Source organism: Dipodomys spectabilis, unplaced genomic scaffold (assembly GCF_019054845.1).
Source record: "Dipodomys spectabilis isolate Male_0828 unplaced genomic scaffold, ASM1905484v1 ptg000402l, whole genome shotgun sequence".
Lineage (NCBI taxonomy): Eukaryota > Metazoa > Chordata > Mammalia > Rodentia > Heteromyidae > Dipodomys > Dipodomys spectabilis.
This window is the reverse complement of record NW_024871079.1, coordinates 623,054-646,998: the sequence shown is the minus strand read 5'-3', so window position 1 is coordinate 646,998 and position 23,945 is coordinate 623,054.

Sequence of the window (23,945 nt, the reverse complement as noted above, 5' to 3'; positions counted from 1 at the left end):
GATCCATTCATCTACTGAGGGGCATCTGGGTTGGTTCCATATCTTAGCTATGGTAATTTAATCAAATTAATTTATTTTTGCTTGCCAAACATCTAATGTGGTTTTTGTTTATACAAACATTTGATTTATAATATAGGGCTCCATAAATAATTTTATGTAAGTGAATGAGCTAGGTCCAGGAAACAAATAAGAAAATAGATGTAAAGAGATTATTAGACTTAATTTTTTTTGTTATACTATTTATGTTAGGGTTGTTTCTATGGTGCTATTCTCTCTTCAATACTTTTGAATTATCTGCACATATACAGCACAATAGCACATATATTAGCACAATAGTTTAGTTACATATGGAAAAAAATGATGCTTTCTTTCTTTCTTTTTTTTTGTGGTGTCCTGCTACAGAATTAACCTATTTTCTCTCATACGCAGGAGATATACAAACATAATAAACTTCAAGTTGTTGAATAGGATTTTAGAGGAAGTATTATGAATTTGGTTCACATTTAGTCAAATTCTACTGGTGCTATAATAATATTTTAAACAAAGACTTTGGTCATGTTCATTAACATGTACTTGTGTTATAAGGTATCTCAGATGCAAATCCAGAGAAGCCACATTTTGAAAGCTTAAATCAGGAATCTTTATTTAAAGGCCGGTGTCTACATGGTAGACTCCTGTCTCATAGACCAGCAGCCTAGACTAGAGCTTACACCAAATTTTAAAGACCAAAACCTCATGCTTGAGTCATGACAAAGCCCCAAAATAAAACAAAAGGCACCAAGAGAGGCAGGATTTCCCAGGGGCTTAATCACAGTATATCTGCATATCCTATCTTTGTCTAACAACAAGGTGAACCTGCAATTCAAAGGGTGGCTTGACTTACCTCTAGGCCTCCTAAGCTGGGCTGACAGCACCATCACGTGGTCAGGCTCCAGTATGGCTGTGAAAACAGGTGAGGACTGACTTAGACCTAGTCTTTCCCTTATTTGACTTGAACTCAAGTTCTGTAACAATGAAACACTGTAAGGATTTACACAGAATCATGTATGCACTGTTCATAGAGTGTAGAGAAACTGTTATAGAAATAAGAACATCATACAAATATATGTATTTTAACATGTCATTAGACTTTAATGTTAAAATATTTTGAACAAAGAAAAGATAGATTCATCCACTTTTGTATATCCTTTTAGCAGAAAAATCATGAGAAAATATATTAAATGTTTTTAGCCTTTTTCCTAAGTAGAAAAATGAAGAAAACACATATAACACTGTGGTAGTTTCACTGCTTTGTCATCTTTTTAAAAATACAAACTTTTGCCGGGCACCGGTGTCTCACACCTGTAATAATAGCTACTCAGGAAGCTGAGATCAGAGGATCAGGGTTCAAAGCCAGCCCAATCAGGGCAGAGGAGTTTGTGAGACTCTTACCTCCAATTAATTATAGAAAAAGCCAGAAGGTAGTGCTGTGGCTCAAGTGCTAGCTGTGAGCAAAAGGAGCTCAGGGACAGTGCCCAGGCCCAATGTTCAAGCCCCAAAACTGGCAAAAGAAAAAAAAAGTAAAAATAAAAATGTTTACAGTTCTGTGAAATTTTCAAAAATCAAGTTAAAATTTTTCTTATGGGAAAGTATCATATATGATACACAGAATTTATTCGTTTTTTTCAATAAATTATTTGAAACATCTGTTGAGGAGGCAGTTCTTCACATAGCTCTCAATGTCCATGTTTTGCCACAAAAGGCAATGACTGCTTTAGTCCTGAACTAACTTCTAAAATATTTTTGTATTGTGAACCACTATAGAAGATACTGTCTCTCTTTGGATAAAGAATACCCATACTATTTTGTATTATAAAGTGTTCAGGTTTCCTAAAGTTGAGGTTCCGTTCTCACCATACAACTTACTGCATGAGCAGTGATCATTCAGCTGTCTTCATGTTACCCTGCTGCGTGAATTGGGTCTCAGAGAACCAGGACAAGAAGATGGGGGTTCTTGGGCCACTGCTATTGCTGTGACCAATAAAGTCCTTTGTTTCTAAAAAAAAAAAAAAGAGGAAGACACACTGATGCTCCTCCTCCCAGGCTCTCCAAGAATGTCATTAGCATCCACTAGTCCACGAGTGGGAGTAAAATGGTGAACACTCAACCAGGAGGAGAGCACTCACTAGGAGAACATATACACCAGGAGGAGAGCACATACTCACCAGGAAAAGAGCACTCATGAGGAAAAGAGCACTCATCAGGGTGAGGAAGCCTTTATAACAATGGTTTACAGCATTCCTTGGCCTCCTACAATCACCCAAAATATGTCAGTATACCAGGATGAGATCTGGAGGACAGATAGCTGCCTCAATGACATAGTATGGGAACAAGCCCTACTTAGGCCCAAGTTTCTCCCTAGACATTACCCTTACCAGCCTATCCCTCTGGGCTGCTTACCTGAGCTATTCAGGACTTTCCAGGCCTCTCTATGCCCATGTATCTACCCAGATATCTCACAGGGCATACACAGTTCACCTGCCTGCTCTGCTGCTACTGCATCTGTAGAGAACCTGGAACAGAAGTGGAAAAGTTCTTCCACTGTCTAAGAAATGAAGTTCCAAGTCCTCGTGCTGGAAAAGATGGTAGTGTTTCCCCCCCAAGTCTTCCATGGCTAACATCATTCTGGAAGGCAAAGAAAGGTCAGAGACAACCTCCCACACCCCATCAACTGTTGCAGACATCAGAGTTTTGGATAACCTCTTCCCCTAAACCCCCTTTGAGCCCACAGGTACAATCTTCACAGTTATTTGAGCCAAAACTGTCTGTTTCCAAAGGGAAATTAGGAAAACAAGCATGCCACCAAGTCCAAGCACAGAATTGGCCACAGAAGAGGTGGTCAGCAACCCGGTGGCACAACCCCCATAGGAATACCCACTAAATGTATGGCCTCTGGGAGTCAGAATCAATGCCTGCAAAGGCAGGACAAGGGCAGTGGTTAAATGTGAACAACAGCCAGTCCACCACTCCTTCTGACTTACAGCTACACATCCATGATCAACAAGCCTCACAAAAACTAAACCTCAGGTGTAGATTAAGGAAATTCTAGAACACAGGGAAGACTTCAAGACTCCACAATATGAACACCGAAATGTTCCAAATCCAAGATAGACAATTAGAACAACGATCAAAGCAAAGGAATCCCTGCTGCTGACACACTGAACGGTATTAACACTTAAGTGGTATTACATCCTAAAAATTGCCACAACAAGGAAAAATTGACACAAGTAATCTTTGCAAGAAAAGTGATTTTTGTTATTGCTACTGAAGTCAAAGGAAAACTTGTATGCCTAATTTATAGCTCTGTGTTAACAGAAGTGGAAAAAGCCAATCTGGAACATAATTCAAGCTCAAAAGAGGCTAACTACAGGTAGAAGTAGAGAAGAAAGAGCAGAGGTAAGGTCAGATGTATAAGATCTTGTAGCCATTGTAGGATCTGGTTATTCGTTCCTGCTATCTCTGATAAATTAATGAAAACAATCAGAAGGCAAAAGAAGCTAGGCTAATCAGCAAGCTTAGTGTAAAATACAAAGAATCGTATCCTAAAATCTTCTCTCACCAGGATACTTCAAAAGATTTTAAAAATTAGACTCCTTTGAGTATGACAGTTCATTTCTGTAATCTCAGCTCCCTGGGAGACATAGGTAGAAAGAAGGGGGAAGTGAGAACCTATAAGAAAAATAATGGAAAAAGGGCCAAGGTGGGAAGTGTGGCTCTAAGGTTGAAATGCCTGTATACCAAAGGCAATGCCCTGGGTTCAAACCCCAGTACTGCCAAAAAATTAAAATAAATGAGCCAGGCACCCCATAATCCAAGCACTTGGGTAGAAGAGGCATGAGGAGAGCTACACCAAAGTCCAGCCTAAGGCACACAGTAAGCTCTGTTCTCAAGATAGTTAAGAGAAGAATGATTATTTACCTCTGAATTCCACATTTAACAAGAGCTTTAGCATCAATTCTCCATACACAACACAAAGAAAAAATGGGGTGGGCAGAGAGGATATACACATGAGCACATGTATGTGGTCAGAGGCAACTGAACTCTGTCACCCCTCCCCCCTTCTAAGCCTAAATCCGTTCAGTTGTCAAGACTGGATAAAAACCACATTTAAAGTCCTCCTATCCTACACAACACTGACACCTGCCTGGGCTAACTTACCAGAACAAAACACTGTGCATGTTCAACTTCCAGGAAACTGATCCCTCTAGTCTTGCAACAAGGTGCCAGGCTAGGCTGCACATCCACTTCATCAATTCAGAGACCTTGTGGCTTATCCTGCCCACTGCCAACTGCCCAAGGCATTTCCTCAGCAGCACACTGGGAGTTAGGCACACTGCCCCTATAATGTGGCAAAGAAATGAGCAGTGTGGTGGTTTCCTCAGGAGGAATGTAAGTTCAAGGATGGCCTGGGCTTGATTGAGACACTGTCTCATTTCTCACAAAATAAAACAAAATGTCTTTCATAGAAGACATCTACACATGGCCAGGAAGCCTGCCACCCACAGCCTGGCCACACCAGTACCCTCATGAGTCTACCTACTTGAGAGAAGCTCCCAGTGGGCTACCCTGAGCCCCAAGGTAACCCCCTCAATGTGGAGTGCACAGCTCAGAGCATGCTGAGCCTCTAATAGGAGGAATGCAAATGGCAGGGTGTCTGGGCAGACCAGGTCTAGGGGCTGAGGGCTGGACATGTTCTTGGCAAGAGGCCAAGAGTCAGCTGGCTGAGACTGGGAAAACTCCAGGGCAAGGGGTCAAAGGTCTTCCAGCCCTGGTGTTAGGGAGGTCATGGGCTAAGGGCCAGCCAGTGTCTCAAGACTACCTGGGCAGAGGATCTGGGGTCCAGATAGGTTGTTGGGCCACCCAGGGTAAATGGCCCAAGGCTGGCCAGTGGGATCTGCAGGCACCACGAGATGAATGACCAGGGCCAACAGGGGTCCCCTGGCAGCTGGGATGAGGTGCTGAGGGCCAGAATGAGGTTTCAGGCAGCCGGATGGAGGAGACAGGATTTCCGAGAAGTCCAGGAGGGCCTCAGGGCCAACCATTCTCAGGAACGGCCATTGTAGGCCCAACAATCAGCCTCTTACCTTTCTTCTCAGGATCAATACTCCACTGCATGCATGTATTGTGTTCTCCATGTAGTCCACTATGTGTGAATACTCCACTGCAATCACATGTCATGTTCTGTGGGTATAGTCCACTGTTTGTAAATACTCCACTGCATGCACAAATCGTGTTCCCTGTGTATAGTTCATTGTACGTAAATACTCCACTATATGTATATGTAATGTTCTCCGTGTACAGTGCACTGTGTGTCAATACAACCCTGTGTGTACATGCTGTGTTCTCCGTGTGCAGTTCACTGTGTGTCAGTATTCCCCTGTGTGACCACACTGTGTCCTCCATGTACAGCCCACTGTGTGTCAGTACTCCACTGCATGCACACACCACGCTCTCCGTGTACAGTGCACTGTGTGTAAATACTCCACTGCATGCTCAGGCTGTGTTCTACATGTACACCCCATGGTGTATCAATACCCCTCTGTGTGTACACACCCTGTTCTCTGTGTACAGTCCACAGTTTGTAATTCCACTGTGTGAACAGGTCATGTCTCCATGTACAGTCCACCGTGTATAAGTTCTCTGCTGTGGGCACATGCTGTGTTCTCCATGTACAGTCCACTGTGTGTCAATACTCCACTGTGTGCATATACCATGTTCTCCGAGTCTCATTATGTGTAAATAATCCACTGTGTGTGCATGCCATGTTCTCTGTATAGCCCACTATGTGTCAATAATCCAGTGTGGGCACATATTCTCGTGTACAGCCCATGGCATTTAAATACTCCACTGTGCATACATGTGATGTTCTCTGTGTACAGTCACCTGCCAAGGGGTCCTTAGGGTGCTTCTGGCTTCTTTGACTATGGTGAGCAATGTAGTATGCACATAGGTGTGTGTTACTGCCTTCTGCTGTTGGCATGCACTTGGGAGCTAGAGGTGCATACATCTCCCTGTACCGCCATTTGGAAAACAAGCCTCTGCTCTGTAAACCTCCAGGAAACTCTAAGCACATCACCTCTTAGAATCTAGCACAATCAGTCCTCTCTGATTTTGTCACTTTAATGAATTTAATGTCAATTTGGATCCATATTTCCCTAATCACTGGTGTTGGGCATGTTCTCCCTGTATGTGTTCTCATAATATCCACAGGGTCTTTTGTGACCTGTTGGATGCATTTTGCCCAATTTTTACCATGTTTCTTATTGCTACCTTCAAATAGTTTTACAGAAGAGTTTTGATTTATGTGCACAGTGCTTCTTGAACAATCATTCTCCCTCCATCTGTTTCTGTTCCTGCACCTATCCCAAACCCAAACTCACCTATCTCATTCAGTTTCCAAGTTCCATTTTCACATACATCTATTGAGACTGATATATACATTCTCTCACCATTCTTCTCTCTATTCATTTCCTCTCCCATTAACATCCACCTGCTCTAGTCAAGACACATTTCAGTTTCTTGATAGTCATTTTTGTTAAACTATTAGCTTTTTGATGGGGTTTTGGTATGGAATCTCACTACAGCTTATACCATACTCTAGTCAATTTGGTATGACATATATATATATATATATATATTTATATATATATATATATCTACATATAAATATATATGTAGATATATACATATATATGTAGATATATACATATATATGTTTATGTTTTAGATATATGTCATGCCAGCTTATACCATAGTAAGTTTGGTAAGACCTGTATGTATTTATATATATTTGTTTTAGGTGTAAGACCCACATATGTTCCAGGCACTAGTGGCTTATGGCCATAATTCTAGTCACTTGGGAGGCTGAGGTCTGATTGTAGTTCAAAGCCAGTCAGGCAAGAAAGTCTGTGATATTATTATCTCCAATTAACCAGCCAAAACCTAAGAATGGAGTTGTACCTCAAGTGGTAGAGGGCTAGCCTTGAGTGAAAAACATTAGGGACAGCACCCTGAATTCAAGGCCCTTTACTGGCAACAAAAAAGAAGTTTAAAAAGATTTGCATATGAAAGAAGACATGAGCTCCTTATCTTTCTGAGACTGGTTGCTGCACATCAGATACATTCATTGCCCAGCCAAAAACAAAAATTCTTCTATGTGTGTGTGTGTGCGTATGTGTGTGTGTTTGTGTGTGTGTGTGTGTGTGTGTGTGTGTGTGTGTGTGTGTGTGTGTGTGTATGCATGTACGTAATGGTCCTGGGGTTTGAACTCAGGGCTTGGGTACTATCCCTGAGCTTTTATACTCAAGGTTATCATTCTACCACTTGACTCATCTCTGCTTCTGCCTTTTTGGTGGTTAATTGAAGAGAAGAGTCTCACTGACTTTCCTGTTCAGGCTACCTTTGAACCACAAGCAGCATCAGATCTCAGCCTCCTGAGTAGCTAGGATTCCAGATGTGAGCACCAGAATCCAGAAGAAGTATATATGATTTTACTGTTTTTTTTTTTTTTACAGGAGTCTAAAGTTCCCTGAGTCTTATAAAAGACTTTATATTTAGACTCTTGACCATTGTTGGAACTGTTAAGACTTTGGAGAGTCTTAGAGAATTTGCCTTGTGAGAGGAACATGAGCCTGCAGGGCCCAGGGGCAGAATGTTATACCTTAATATGAAATGTCCCCCACCAGCTCATATTTTCAAGGCATACAGCTCAACTAGTGCTGCTGTTTTGTGAGACCATGGAAACTTTGGGAGGGCGGACTGCCTGGAGGAAGTAGGTTACAGGGGAAGTTGGGCAGCGCGGAGGCTTTAAGGTTATACATGGTCTCCAGTTCCCTCTCCTTTCTCTGCATCGTGGCCTTCGTGATGTGGGCTGCTCTACTCTATCCCACCCTCAACCATGATGAACTAACATCTCTAATACCATGGATATAACTACACAAAAATGACCAACGCAAATATCTCAGCCGTACATGATGATTGGGCTCCCAAAAGATGGTACTGAGAGATCCAAATGCTGACTTTGTATTTTTTTACTCTAGCTAAAAGCTTCTCAAGTTTTACAGAGCACTGGAATTTCCTAGGGATATTATAAAGTATAAATTCATATTTGGCAGCTCTTAAGGTAGGCCTGAAATTCTGCTGGTCAACACATCATCCTTGGAGGAGAAAGGTATTAGCTTACTTCTGAACACAAATTTGAAATAGATGTAGAATGGCAGCTATATTTCAGCATCTTAGACAATCCAGCATTAGCAGTGACCTGGTATAGTTTTCAGATAGCAAAACAGTATTTTGGAGGATCTAAGTATCTTGTCTGTACCCACTAGCTCTTTTATATAATTTGGATTAATGATAGAATTATGGATCTATACAGAAGTCTGCTTTTAAGGTGTTTCTGAAAAACAGTACCTCCAGCTAACAATATTGTTTGTTCCTTGCTTACATAGGCCTTCCTCCTCCTCCTCCTGCTCTTGCCCCTCCTTCTCCCCCTCCTCTTCCTCCTCCTCCTTCATTTCTATTTTTATTTTTGGTTGGTTTTGGGGCTTTAGCTTTTTTGTTCAAGGCAGTGTTCTACCACTTGAGCCATACTTCTTTTTCTGGCTTTTTGATGGTTAATTGGAGATAAGAGTTTCATGGACTTGTCTGCACAAACAATCCTCAGATCTCAGTCTCCTAAGTAGCTAGGATTACAGGCTTGAGCACTGGTTCCCATTATTATTGTAAATAGGTCTTTAAGAAGAGCTTGCCCTACTAAAACCTCAACTTTTAGCTCAGTGCTTATCACTAAAACACCAGGTCAGGAGAGCAGACTCAGTACACTCTCCCTGGACTGACAAACCTAGCTCTTCTTCTTAGAACACTCATGCCACAGAACATGGGGAAATGAATGAAGGCATCCATGTCATTAAGGAGATACATGGATTCCACGAGCAGGTCAGAAGTATGACTGGCAATTAGGAGGCGCTGTATAAGATTCAGCTGCAATTACCAGTAAAAATAAACAGTATCACATCCACTTGATCCTGTGATGTATCTTGTTTGTCATATATTAATTTGTTGAATTTTTATGCTTTTTTTCTTTTTGCCTGTCCTGGGGTTTGAACTCAGGATCTGGGTGCTGTCCCTGAGATTTTGTGCTCAAGACTAGTGCTCTACCACTTGAGCCACAACTCCACTTTGGGCTTTTGGTGGTTAATCAGTGATAAGAATCTCATGGCCATTCCTACCTGGGCTAGCTTTGAACCTTAAACTTCAGATCTCAGTCTCCTGAGTAACTAGGATACAGGAATACGTCACAGGCACCTAGCCCTTTATATAATTTTAACACATTAAAAATATTTGCCTTGAGCAAAGACACACAAACAAGAAACTCATTCATCCAGAGAATAAATAATTAAAGAAAGAAAGGTGACTTTCAAGGCACTGAAGCTGCTCTTCCTTGGCTTCACCAAAATGTAATCGCAAGGAATAACTATTGAGAGTTGAACTCTCAATTGAATTAAATTCTAAGTCTATCTGAAGATTTTGGCACCAAGGCTTGAATGTAAGGCATGGGCACTGTCTCTAAGCTTTTCAGCTTAAGACTTGAGCCATGGCTCCCCTTGGGGCCTTTTTTGTGGTTGATTGGAAATGAGAGTCTCATAGACTTTCTGCCATAGGCTGGCTTTGAACTACAGTCCTTAGATCTCAGCCTCCTGGTTAGCTACGACTATAGGCATGAGCCACTGGTACTTGGCAATTTTATATTATATTTAATGAAACTTTTGAAACTCAAAGCATTTTACATTTTGTGTACAGTTTACCTTCACTGTGTATCCATTGTCGGTAATAACCACTGGGATATATATAATATTACATACATATTTTCTACTTTATGGGCATGTGTGTATTTACTTATAATTACTACAGATCATTTTCACATCTTGAGTTATTTGATGTTTGCAAAATTGATCACATCAAACACAGTGTTGTAAATAACTCATGCTAATGCAGTCTGATTGTATTTCATGAATGTATTTAAGATTGCAATCTCCCAGCAGAAAAATGATCAGTAAAATAGGTGAGACCTATTATTATAAGGTCTACAGTAAATTCAGAAACCAATGACCAGATAATATCAGCAAGAGACAACTTATCTCCATTTCAGCCATCTTAAAGCAGTTCTTAGTTCTGAAGCAAATAGGATAGATTTACTTACAGTTATTATGGTCCTTTGTGATTTGGACATTAAGATTCAATGCTCATAGGACAAGCCCTAAGAACTTGTATGCTAACCTTGCTGGAAGGAAAATAGGAATAACGGGGGGAAGTTGTCTGATTCCAGAAGTCCAATGATAAAACAATAACCCCTTCTCTCAAGTGGATGTTTTTATGGTGGTATAGTGACAGCTTAAAGGTACCAGAGATAACATTGGCTTGTTACCGTTCTTCACAAAGTATGGTCTCTTGTACAGGTATTAATGTTGTTGCATAAAGAATCTTCAGGATGGGATGTAGCTCAGTGGCAAAGTGATTGTCTAGCAAGCACAGTGTCCTGGGTTCAATTCCCACAACCAAAAAAGAACAGACCAAAAAAAAAATAATCTTCTGGGAGTTCACACCTGTGTTCACACCTGTGGTCCTAGCAACTTAGGAGGCTGAGATCTGAGGATCAAGGTTTAGAAGCCAGCCTCTGTAGAAAATCGTGAGACTATTATATCCAATTAACCAGGAAAAACCCAAAAGTAGAGTTGTGGTTCAAGTGGTAGAATGTCAAACTGCACAAAAAAAGCAATGCAAGAATGAGAGGACCTGAATTCAAGACCCAGTACCAGCCCAATTCAAAAAAGAAAACTTCAGAATTTGGGTGCTGTTGGCTCACACCTCTAATCCTAGCTACTCATGAGGCTGACGTCTGAGGATTGAGATTTGATGCTGGATGGGCAGAAAAGTCCCCGTGAGATTTTTATCTCCAATTAGACACTCAAAAACTGGAAGTAGAGTTGTGTCTCAAGTGGTAGAACACTAATCTTGAGCACAAAGAGGTCCAGCGACAGCACTCGGGCTCTATGATCAAGCCCCAAAACAGAAACAAAAACAAACCTTAAGAAAATTTAAGATGACTCTATCTGCTATTAAGCCTGACTGAAAATTATGTGATCGATGATGAATGACACTAATAACATTTAATAACAAGACTTCTCATGAGAAGTTATTATGTGATGGCACTGTGCTGATCACTGTATATAAATGATCTCATTCCAACTTCAAAGTAGCCCTTGGAGGTAGGGACTGTGATGTCTCCATTTTATGGATGAGAAAACAAGGCCCAAAAATACGTGTCCAAAATCACAGAGTTAATGGGTGGCAGGACAGGGTTCAAATTTGATCTGGGTACAAAGTACATTTTCTCCTTAAGTTGTGGTTAAAAAATTATTATTTTCACAATGTGAAATGTGTAAGTCAGTGACATTTAGCAATTCACAATTTTGTGTTACTGTTGCATTATTTCTGGAGTATTTTTTATTACCTTACAGAACACCTATTGAGGAGTAATTCTCCAACATTACATTGCCCCTAATTCCTGTTAGCACTAATCTACTCTGTCTCTATGGATTTGCCTGTTTTACACATATTTTATGTCAGTGGAATCATACAATAAATGGCCTTTTACCTCTGGCTTCTTTTAGTTAATACAATGTTTGGGAGGTTAACTATGTCACTGCATTTATCAAAACCTTTTGTCCAACCAGAAGGCAGTGGCTCACTTCTGTAATACTAATCATAAGGCTGAGATATGAGATTCTTTTTTTTTTTTTTTTGGTGCGGTCATGGGGCCTGAACTCTGGGCCTGGGCACTGTCCCTCAGCTCTTCAGCTCAAGGCTAGTGCTCTACCACTTAAGCCACAGCACCACTTCCTGCTTTTGTCTTTTTTCTTATGTGGTGCTGAGGAATTGAACCCAGGGCCTCATGCATGCAAGGCAAGCGCTCTACCACTGAGCAACCTTCTCAGCCCCAGTCTATGAGATTCTTATCTCCGATTAACCACCAGAAAGCTAGGAGTGCCAGTATGGTTCAAACTGGTAGAGCACTAACCATGAGAGAAAAAAGCTCAGGGCAGCACTCAGGCCCTGCATTCAAGCCCCATGACCACAAAAAAGTAAAAAATGAAACACACCTTCTGTCTATATTATTTTTTTTTCACTTTATTTTATTGGTGAACTTATTTAATGACAAGTAGGAAGGTAGGGAGGTTCCCAAGTGGGTTAAGTTGGAAGTACCAAAAAATTCAGGATCTAGGCTTTCTCCATATGTGTAGTTGCAATGAAGGGTTAGTTGGAGAGAAGAGTTTTTGCCAGACTTGTCTGCCCAGGATGGTTTTGAACCACGATGCTGACATATTAGTCTTCTCAGTAGTTAGGATGCTAGGCATACCACCTGTACCCAGCTTCAATTTCTTTTTAGGTATAAGAAAAGCTTGCCCTGAATTTTCCCCCTCCAATCTGCTCTGCCAGATATTCAAGGCAACCTATTCCTCAGCAGTTGCTGGCAAAAGAATGGAATTACAATGAATGATGTAAGATTAATGAAGGTTGAGGCTGGAAGGGGCCCTGTTTCCCCTGTAGTCCACAGTTACCTGATACCTGAACAAAATCCAAAATGTAAGAGAAAGTGATGTCTGTAAGATGGGGCAGCCACTAGTATGTGGGAAAGATTTCCTGAAAGAAACCCATCTGTTCTGAGCTCCAGGCCTTAACTGAATGTCTGAAATGACAAACAAAACTATCCAATCACCAACCTCAATATGCCCAAGATGAAACTCATGGTCCCTTCCCAGTGTTGTATTTAGTTGTGACAAGCATTCCCATTTCAGATGCCCACGCCAGCAAAAGAATCGTCACCTCAGCTTTATCATCCATACCAAACACAGTCCCAAGTCCTGCTGATCTAGTCACTCTTACTTATATCCACTGCTACCATCCTAAGTCCAAGTGACCTCATCAGTTCTTCCCTGGATAATACACTCTAGTTTCTTCACAGCACAGTTAGAGTGGTCCTTTCAAATATAAATTGGTTGTGTTTAAGGCACTGCTCCTGGAATGAAGACTGAAATTAGGTCTTTGTCTAATCCTTCTCCTCCCAGTCACACTGCTTTCCTGTGAGCTTAATAAGGTTTGCACTCCATCCCACCTCAAGACGTCTTCATCTGCCCCTTATCATCTTTCCCTTTCACCTTAACCTTCATTTCCAAAGTAAAGCTTTCCCACGCATCCTCATGGTCAGACCCTTGCACTAGGAGTCACATCCTCATGGTCAGATTCTTGCACTAGAAGTCATGTCCTCATGCTCAGACCCTTGCACTAGGAGTCACGACCTCATGGCTAGACACTTGCACTTGGAGTCACATCCTCATGGTCACATTCATGCACTAGGAGTCACATTCTCATGGTCAGACCCTTTCATTAGAAGTCACATCCTCATGGTCAGACACTTGCACTGGGAATCACATCCTCATGGTCAAATCCTTGCACTGGGAGTCACGACCTCATGGTTTGATCCTTGCACTTGTGCTGGGAGTCATGTCCTCATGGCTATTTCTTTGCACTAGGAATAACGTCTTCAAGGTAGAACCTTGGACCGGAAGTTAGAAAGGATTCCTTCTTTTTTCTCAGTATGCAGACTAAGGTCTAAGGTCTATAACAAGAAGCAGCTGGTGCTTCTTCAACAACACACTAAATGCTAAGTACATGGCTGTTGAATGGCTAGGAATGTGTAACCTTCACAGACGTGTGGCAGACATGGAAAGTACCCCAAGTTCCATGGGGATACAAGATAGCCAAGACTGACCCCCTGGTTGGCAGTGCAAGTCACCTGCGTCCATCTGTTGTGGTTTCACCTCTGGCCCCATCCCTCCGGAATGGACCGGGGGTGGGGTGCAGAGGTCAAGTGAAGTAACAGCCACCGGCCTGTGATTGGGCTCTCTGGCTCGCCGATTGGGAAAGGGGAATGTCTCTGGGTGCTGATTGGCTGCCTCACGGCGGTTGGGTAGGCAGCAGTAGCAGCAGTGGCAGGGGCAGGTGCTTGGAGGGACTGGAGAGGGCCCAGCAGAGAGGGAGGAGGCAGGTGGAATGGGTCCTTGCCACAGGATGTGCTGAGCGTTGCTTGTGTGGGCTGCCTGCCTAGACCTGCAGTGACCAAAGCTGGATAAGGGTGCTCTGGTGCCCTGTGGCCACCACCAGCGATTCTATGCAGGAGAGCTTTTGCTGGGTCGTGGCCAACCGCTTCTACCAGCTGCTGGAAGGTGAGTAGGTCCGGTTCCACATCCTGTGCGATGCCAATCGCTCTCGCCAGCAGCAGCAGCTGCATAGCCGCAAGCAAGACAAGACCGCCATGGTGGCTGCAGCCCCGGTGGAGCTACACAGGAACTTAGGTTCCCAGGCTGGACGCTGGTGGCGGCCACAGGGAGTCTCAGAAGGAGCTCAAGAGCCTCCCGTTGCCCGGTGAGCCTTGGCAGGACAGTCCAGGCCCTCAGCCACCAGGTACATGGGTAGGAGAGGAGAGGAAGGGCACGGGGTGCAGGACAACCAGGCCAGCTGCCTAGATCCTTGGCATGAGACCAAGGCGCTGTGTGCAGCGAGGATGAGAGCCCTGGAGGCATTTCATGTGCCAAGAGTGCTCTTGGCCACGAAGGTGGGAGCCTATGAAAGGGGGAGCCTGGCTGGCGCCCCAGTTGGCCCTGGAGTGTGACAAAATTGGGGTGCCACCGAGCCAGCAAGCAAGTATGGAGCGGGCTGGTGCTTCCACCACCACTGGCCCAGCCCACACATGGTGAGGAAGGGGACAGGCATGAAGGGAAGGGGGCGGCCGGTGGGGGGCCACAGAGGATGTGGGGTGGGGTTGCCTTTCTCTACCTCGCGCTGGCCTGGCTGCACTTGCATTCCTGAATCACCCCTGACTGCTCTAAGACAGGCGTTCCTAACCCTGGCACCTCCAAGCTTCTAGATGTCTCCCGCCTCATCAGACCATGGCCTGGTGCAGGAAGAGGAAGGGCACCTCAGAAAACACTTCCACCTGACCCGCCCTGGCCTGAGGCGTCTGCACCTGCCTCCCATTTCTTCCCTGAGTGCTGAGTGAGGTGAGTGGTTGTCATGAGGTGAGGTGTGTGGTTGTCACTCTTCTGATTGTTGAGGTTAGCTGTGTGGTTGTCACTGTTCTAGGTGTTGAGGTTAGATGTGCAATTGTAACTGTTCTGAGTATTGAGGTTAGGTATGTGGTTGTCACTTTTCTGAGGAAAGAAGTTAGGTGTGTAGTTGTCACTGTTCTGAGTACTGAGGTTAAATGTGTAGTTGTCACTATTCTGAGTGTTGAGGTTAAGTGTGTAGTTGTTATTGTTCTGACTGAGATTAGGTGGGTAGTTATCTCTGGTCTGAGTCGAGGTTTGGTGTGCACTGCTCTGAATATTGAGGTTAGGTGTGCGGTTGTCACTGTTCTGAGTACTGAGGTTATGTGGTAGTTGTCACTGTTCAGAAAACTGAGGTTAGGCGTGTATTTGTCACTGTTCTGAGTATTGAGTTTAGGTATGTAGTTGTCACTATTCTGATAACTGAAGTTAGATGTGCAGTTGTTGCTTTTGTGTGTATTTAGGTTAGGTGTGTGGTTGTCACAGTTCTGAGTGCTGAGGTTAGGTATATAGCTGTCACTGTTCTGAGTAGTGAGGTTAGGTATGCAGTTGTCATTGTTCTGACTGTTCTGAGATTGATGTTAGGTGTGCAGTTGTCACTGTTCTGAGTTTTGAAGTTAGGTGTTTGGATGTCACTGTTCTGAGTGTTTGAGATATGCAGTTGTCACTGATCTGAGTACTGAGGTTAGGTGTGCTATTGTCATTGTTCTGAGTATTGATGTTAGGTGTGTGGTTGTCACTGTTCAGAGTACTGGGGTTAGGAGTGTAGTTGTCACTGCTCTGAGTGTTGAGGTTAGATGTGTAGTTGTCACCATTCTGAGTGTTGCGTTTAGGTGTTCTGTTGTCACTGTTCTGAGTATTCAGGTTAGGTGTGCGGTTGTCACTAGTCTGAGTATTGAGATTAGATGTGCATTTGTTACTGTTTTGACTGTTCTGAGTATTGATGTTAGGTGTGCAGGTGTCACTGTTTTGATATTGAGGTTATGTGTTTGGTTGTCACTGTTTTTAATGTTGAAATGAGGTGTGTAGTTGCCACTGTATTGAGTAGTGAGTTCATGTGTATATTTGTCACTTCTGAGTATTGAGGTTTGGTGTGCTGTTGTCAGTGTTCTGAGTATTGAAGTTAGGAGTGTGGTTGTCACGGTTCTGAGTATTGAGTTTAGGTATGTAGTTTTCACTGTTCTGAGTATTGAGGTTGGGTGTGTATTTTTCACTGTTCTGAGTACTGGGGTTAGTTGTGAAATTATCACTTTTCTGAGTATTGAGATTAGGTGTGTAGCTGTGTCTGTTCTGAGTTGAGATTAGGTGTACAATTGTCACTGTTCTGAGTGTTGAGGTTAGGTGTATAGTTGTCACTGTTCTGAGTGTTGGGGTTAGGTGTGCTGTCATCACTCTTCTGAGTATTGAGGTTAGGTGTGTGGTTGTCACTTTTCTGAGTAGTGAGATTAGGTGTGCATTTGTCACTGTTTTGACTGTTCTAAATATTGATGTTAGCTGTAGAGTTGTCACTGTTCTGATTACTGAGGTTAGATTTGTAGTTGTCACTTTTCTGAATGTTGAATTTAGGTGTGCAGTTGTCACTGTTGTGAGTACTGAGCTTATGTGTGTAGTTTTCACTGTTATGAGTATTGAGGTTTGGTGTTCTGTATTCAGTTTTCTGAGTATTGTAGTTTTGAGTGTGGTTGTCATTGTTCTGAGTATTGAGATTAGGTGTGCAGTTGTCACTGTTCTGAGTACTGCAGCTAGGGGTGTAGTTGTCAATGTTCTGAGTAGTGATCTTAGGTGTGTAGTTGTTGTCATTAGCAGAGCTTGTTTGCCTATTCCTGGCTTGGTCAAGACTCATCCATTGCTTTCTAGGCAGCAGAAGCTCACGCCTGTTCTCCTAGGTCTTCAGGATGCTAAAATGGAAACAAGGTTGAAAGACAGCCTGGCAGGAAAGTTCAGGAGACTCTTACCTCCTGTTAACCATGGTGGGGTTGCAGTTCACTGGTGGAGTGACAACCCTGAGCCAGAAGTCTTGAGGGACAGTGCTCAGGCCTGAGCATGGACATGCGTGCACACTCACATATACATGTGTGCAGACACACACACAAAGTGTGAGTTCATGCTCTGTCAGAAAATTTTAAGTGCTAGCACCTTGACTTGTGCAAATCGCGACTCTACCTTTATCTGTGTGGAGAAGATTTGTTGCTTGAGAATCAGAAGTCTGTAAAATAAAGTCTGTAATATAAAGATGCTGAAAACCAAATGCTATTCGGTATGTCAGTAAGTGTATGACCTTACTTAATCAAATGAGATAATGCACTTTTACCTTACTTTTTTCTCAAATTAGATAAATATAAAATTAAATGAGGCAAGGATTCTCCATTTATTTACTGATCTACGTAGTTTTTGCTGTAATAGTTTGAACTGATGGCCTCACTAATTTTTAGATATAGCTGTCTCCCTCTGCTTCCTACAAAGCTGAGATTAGAAGTGCGTGCCATCATGACTTCATGTCTAGCTTCATTTTTTTAAACAAATGAAAATGTTGTGTCCTTTAGAAGAGTGTGACACTGCAGCTAGTATTGCTAATAAGCTGACTTTTCACTGTTTTCAATTTTAAAATAAAATTTTGTCATTTTTTTCTTATAGTATTGAGGATCAAACTTGGGGCCTCAAGCAAGCCAGGCCAAAGAACATTATCAATGAACTACAGTCCTACCCTGTGGTGAAAATTTTAAACATGTATGACATTGAATGAACACCCTTTATTTTTCCTGATGTCAGCACTGTGAATTTATATACACAAATTTAATTACATAAATGCACAGTGCTTTTTCTTTTTTCAAAACTTAAGTGATATAACCTGGGATGCAGTCCACTTCCTGCCTGACAGTGCACTTACCAACTTTTCTGTCCATTTAGAGTCTAGGCAATCTGGCTTTTGAGATCTATATTTACAAATCTTGAGGTAATTTTATAGGGAGAATAAGGTGCATAATAGAAGAAAGCACCTCATTAATTTCCATTTATGTAGTTACTGTACTAAATTTATCTTTAATGAGTGTTAAAGTTCTACACAAATTTCTGTAAGCCCTGTTATGAAGGTCTGTGATTTTCTCTACTTAAATATTTTATTTATTTATTTTATTGTGAAAAAACCATACAGAGGGGTTACAATTACATGGGCAAGATAATGAGTACATTTCTTATGAAGCATTGTTGCCTCCTCCATTGTTTCCCATTCCCATCCTTTCCCCTTTCCACCCCACCCCCACCCCTGCCAAAGTTGTAAAGTACATTTTTCAACATAATGTCTTGTACATCTCATTGTTGCAATGGGTCCACCTGTATCCCTATTTAAACAATTTGTTTTTTTCCTTCCCCTTTAAAATTATACCTGTTATGCCAAGGTCACAGGACCCCCACCAAGAAGAACTCTACAGCTGTTTTATTTAAACAGGCTGCAGCTCGGGCCTCATCTTACACTCTGACACAGTGGCGCTCAGGAGGAGAGCACCGAGCTAAGGGTGTGCAGGTCTTATAAAGGTACACACCCAGGTGGTTTATCACCACCTATTGCTCTGCTACAAACAAGCAACAAGTGGTCACTGCCTCAAAATTTTAACCCTTCATTCCCCCCATTGACTTATGGTCCTGAGACACAATCTTGTAGCTCGGGCCCAAAACTAAATTTCAATACCTCTCGAACTTGAACGGGTATAGTCCCTCTCTGACTTAGCCATACTATTAAACAACAATATCAATAACAATCAGTTTATTTTTCTTTTCTTGAGGTGTGTGGTTGGGTAGGATTCTTGTAGACTTCCCATGTTTCCCCATGGTCATCCAGGGCAAAGGGGTCAGCTGGTCTGGCATGGGAGCAGTGGATCCAAGCAGCAAGGGCAGGAGGAGTAGTCAGTAGCACCATGTAAGGTCCCTTCCACCGTGGTTCCAGAGATCTCAAGTTGTGCCTTCGAACAAACACCCAGTCCCCTGGTTTAAACAAATGGGGGGTAGGAATAGAAGCAGAATCATGTTCTAAGCTGGGGCCACATACTCTTATGCAACAGCTGTAAATAGTCAAGCTTACACAGAAATTCAGTATCATCCAAATCAGCAAGCAATTCAGTCTGAAGACTAGGGATAATGGATGGAGGGGGTCCATGCATTATTTCAAAAGGAGTAAAGCCAAACCAATAGGGTGAAGTTCTTATTCTAAACAGGGTAAAAGGAAGGAGTGATACCCAATCTGCGCCAGTCTCCAAGGCCAATTTATTTAAGGTCTCTTTTTTGATTCATTCTTTCTACCTGCCCTGAACTCTGGGGTCTATAAGCACAGTGCAATTTCCAATCCATCCCAGGTGCTGTGGCTATTCCCTGACTTACTTTTGAGACGAAGGCCCATCCATTATCTGTCCCAACGGTGGATGGGAAGACATACCTGGATAGGATTTCTTCCCGGATCTTCTTAGCCATGACTTTCGCAGTCTCATGTTTGTTGGGTAGGCTTCAACCCATCCTGAAAAACTGTCTACAAAAACTAGCAAATATTTATATCCAAATTTTGCAGTTTTAATTTCTGTGAAGTCTACTTCCCAATACACACCTGGCCTATCTCCACGGAGGCAAGCTCCTTTTGCAACCGGTTGATTGGGGGCATTGGTGAGCTGAAAGGCTTCACAATTTTTAACAAAGTCCTCAGTGAGTTGATTTTTACTTTGGAGTGTTGGAGCATGTCCTGCAGTCTTCGGGTTCCCATGTGAGGGACGCGATGGATTCTCTTTAGAATCCCCTTCCCCAATCTTTTTAGCAAGATAACTTTCCCCTCACCAGTTTTCCTTCTCTGTCCGGAGGTTTATAGGCCATGGGAATTTTCTTTATCCACTGCAAGTCTTCTTGGGAGTACTGAGGCTCAGGAGGCAAAGCTCGTGGCCGTGGGTCTACTAGAGTCAGCTCTGGGCTGGAGGGCTCCTTAGCTGCCTGATCGACCAAGTTATTTCCTTTGGTTATAGAATCAGTTCCCTTTTGATGGCCAGGGCAGTGCATAATGGCAATATTCGTTGGTTCCCATCTGTCCTGGCTGAGGCTTAAAATTTCTTGTTTGTTTTTAATAGATTTTCCCTCAGCTGTCAGCAGCCCCCTCTCTTGGGAAATGGCTCCATGGACACGCACGGTGGCAAAAGCATACCGACTGTCTGTGTAAATGTTTAGTCTCTTCCATTTTCCCATCTGTAGGGCTTTTGTTAGTGCCACTAGCTCTGCTCTTTGTGCAGACATTCCCTGGGGGAGTGCTTCTGCCCACACTATCTCAGTGTCCGTGATGATTGCTGCGCCTGCATATCTTTTTACATCTCGAATGAAACTGCTGCCCTCTGTGAACCCTGTATGCTCAGCATGTGATAGTGGCGATTCCAACAAGTCTAGCCTCTTTTCCTTTGCCCAGTCTCTCTTTTCACGCTCAATTTCATGTTTTCTGTCCTTCCTTTCCTGTCTTTGCCACAGCTACTAGATCCCTAATAGACCTCTCACCGAGAGTCAGATTCTACAGCTGTTTTATTTAAACGGGCTGCAGCTTGGGACTCGTCTTCCACTCCGACACAGAGGAACCCAGGAGGAGAGCCCTGAGCTAAGGATTTTCAAGTCTTATAAAGGCACACAACCGTGCAGTTTAGCCCCATTTGTTGCTTTGCTACAAACAAGCAACAAGTGGTCACTGCCTCAAAACTTTAACCTTTCAATACCAACATCAAATACAGTGAAAGCAGGGATTATACCATAGGGGAGGGACATAAAAAGCAAGAAAGAAATCATCTTATAAATATGTTCAAAACAATCGCAGGAAAGAAAAAAAACATTTCTTCATGTATCTATTGACTATCCTTTCCTCTTCAGAGAAGTTTCTCTTTAAGTCGTTAGCCCACTTATTTATTGGGCAGTTATTTCTTTGAAGATTTGGTTTTGGGGGATTTAATTTTTTAAGTTCTAGGTATATTTTAGATATGAGTCCCTTGTCTGTATAACCCATGCTTTCACTGTATTTGATGTTGGTATAATTTGTGGGGGGGAAGGGAAAAAACAAATCGTTTAACTAAGGATGCAGGTAGACTCATTGCAATAATGAGATGTACAAGTTGTTATGTCAAAAAACGAACTTTACAACTGTGGTGAGGGGTGGGGGGAGTGTCGAGTGGGGAGAGGGGGGAGTATGGAAAGGGATGGGAAGTGGAAACAAAGAGGAGGCTACAATGCTTGATAAGAAATGTGCTCGTTAGCTTGCCCATGTAATTGTAATTCCTCTGTACGGTATTCTCATAATAAAAAAAAAACAAAAAAACAAAAAAACATTTGAATCCTTATCTTGGGGTTCCAATCCAGATGCCCCTCAATAGATGAATGGATCAAGAAAATGTGGTATATATACACAATGGAAGTCTATGCCTCCATCAGAAACAATGACATTGCCCTATTTGTTAGGAAATAGAAATGCTTGGCAAAACTCATATTAAGTGAAGTAAGCCAGGTCCAAAGAAACATAGATCCTATGGTTTCCCTTATTTGTAACAACTAGTATATGTCAGACAAACAGAAACTGTCAGATAAGTTGATGTTAGGCAAAATGAAACATTTTAAATTTAGTCTGAAGATTGAGTGAATGCTTAGCATAGAGAAATGTCAAGCACTTGGGAATACACTTTTTGACATACACCAGAAACATTAATCCTCCAGAATGTGGGAATTAGATGCTTGCCCCGTGGAATTGGAAGTTTTAATGTACTAAACTATCCAAAGCTGCACAGAAACCTATGAGAGGTCCTTTGCTCAGTATATTCTCGAACCATCAGAGACTGTTTCAGCTCGCTTTCCTCAGCTTTCTTCAGAGCCTAGGAAACACTTTGAGCCAAAATGCAACTATTTTATGGGAACTCTTGCTGGAAATTTTACTGTATTCTTTTCTTTTTCTAAGCTTGTGTTTAGATCAGTGATAAAATGCTAATGCAAGCCTTTTATTGGAAAGGGCTGGTGAAATGCAAGCTGCTGTTCTAGTATGGAAAAGCAAGGTGGGTTCAATTGCAGTTTTGACCTCTTACAACTGATTTGGGGGGAAAATGTCTGTCACTATTAGCTTTGGTCTTTGGAGATTTAGAGGGAGAATGTAGTATTTGCAGGATATTGGTAAATATCCTAGTAAGTAGCCAATTCTATTTAACACTTCAATTTTCATACAGAAATGATGGAAATGACTTTACTATAAAGCAAGTTTAATTGATATAGTTAAAAATGAGGTAGCAGAAAGAAGGTAGAATAAGCAATTAAGTAATTCTGTAGTTGAATGGAGATACTATAATGGTAAAACACAAATGCTTATGGGTTGCAAATAGAAAATCTAAAACAAATCTTTTAATTTTTCAGTTTGCTAACTTTATTTATGTAGGTGCTAATTCTAGGGATTGAACTTAAGGCCTGGGCTCTGTCCCTTAGCTTTTTCTTTTGCTTATGGTTAGTGCTATACCACTTGAAGCCACAGCTCCACTTCTGGCTTTCTTAGAGATAACATAACTTTTGTGCCTGGGTTGGCTTCGAACTCTGATCCTCAAATTCCATTCTTATAAGTAGCTAGGACTACAGGAATAAGCCACCAGTGCTCAGCTTCAACTTGTTTTTTTGTTGTTTTGTTTTGTTTTGTTTTGTTGTTGTGGAGCTTGAGCACTGGGTCTGGATTTTTTCCCTCAGATCTTCTGTTCAAGCCTAGCACTCTACCGCTTTGAACCACAGTGCTAATTTCAGTTTTTCTGGTGGTCAATTGGAGATAAGAGCCTCATGCATTTTCTGCCAGGCTGGCTTTGAACCACGATCCTCAGCTCTTGACCTTCTGAGTAGCTTGGATTTCAGGTGTGACCCACCAGTGCCTGGCTCAACTTATTAACAACTTAGTGACATTTTCCCCCTGATTTCAACTACTCCTTCTATTTTGGTTGATCTGATTTGTTTCTACACTAGAAGTATAATCCTCTATGAAAATATCATAAAGTGATGTAAGTTAGATTTAAATAGTTATTGATATTATAGGATATTAGAGCCATATCAGAGTGAACTTAAATCTCTTGTGCAATATTTGACACTCAAAAGCATTTTATATTCAAGGTAATTACATAATATTATGTTCGTGATGTACAAACAGGATTTTTATTTTAAGACTTGATAGTACTTACTTATTTGTGTTAGAGTATAAAGTTTAGTTAGGAAATATTAATGAGAAAACTGAAAAAAATCCCTGTATTTTTAAATTTTGTAATTTTTGCCAGTCCTGGGGCTTGAACTCAGGATCTGGGCACTGTCTCTGAACTCCTTTTGCTCAAGGGTAGTGTTCTACCACTGAGCCACAGTGCCACTTCTGCCTTGTTCTGTTTATGTGGTACAGGGCATCTTGCATGGTAGGCAACCACTAAGCCACATTCCCAGCTCTATGCCTGTATTTTCAATGTGGGTACATGAGAGGAATTTAATGAGATGTACACCCATTATTTGAATAAATTTTAATATTTTTCTATATGTACTATCAGCATGGTGTAATTACTCCTAAGGAAAATCAAAGAAGTATAGCAAAAGCTATAAATAATATTTGAGGAGCCTTTTAAATCTAAGGGGAAAAAGACAATTTTGGAAGACAGTTTAAGAAATGACAAAGTTCACAATTTATTTACTAATTTATTAGATCGCTTAAAATATAGGATTTGATTGCATATTCTAAAGCAGCAGAAG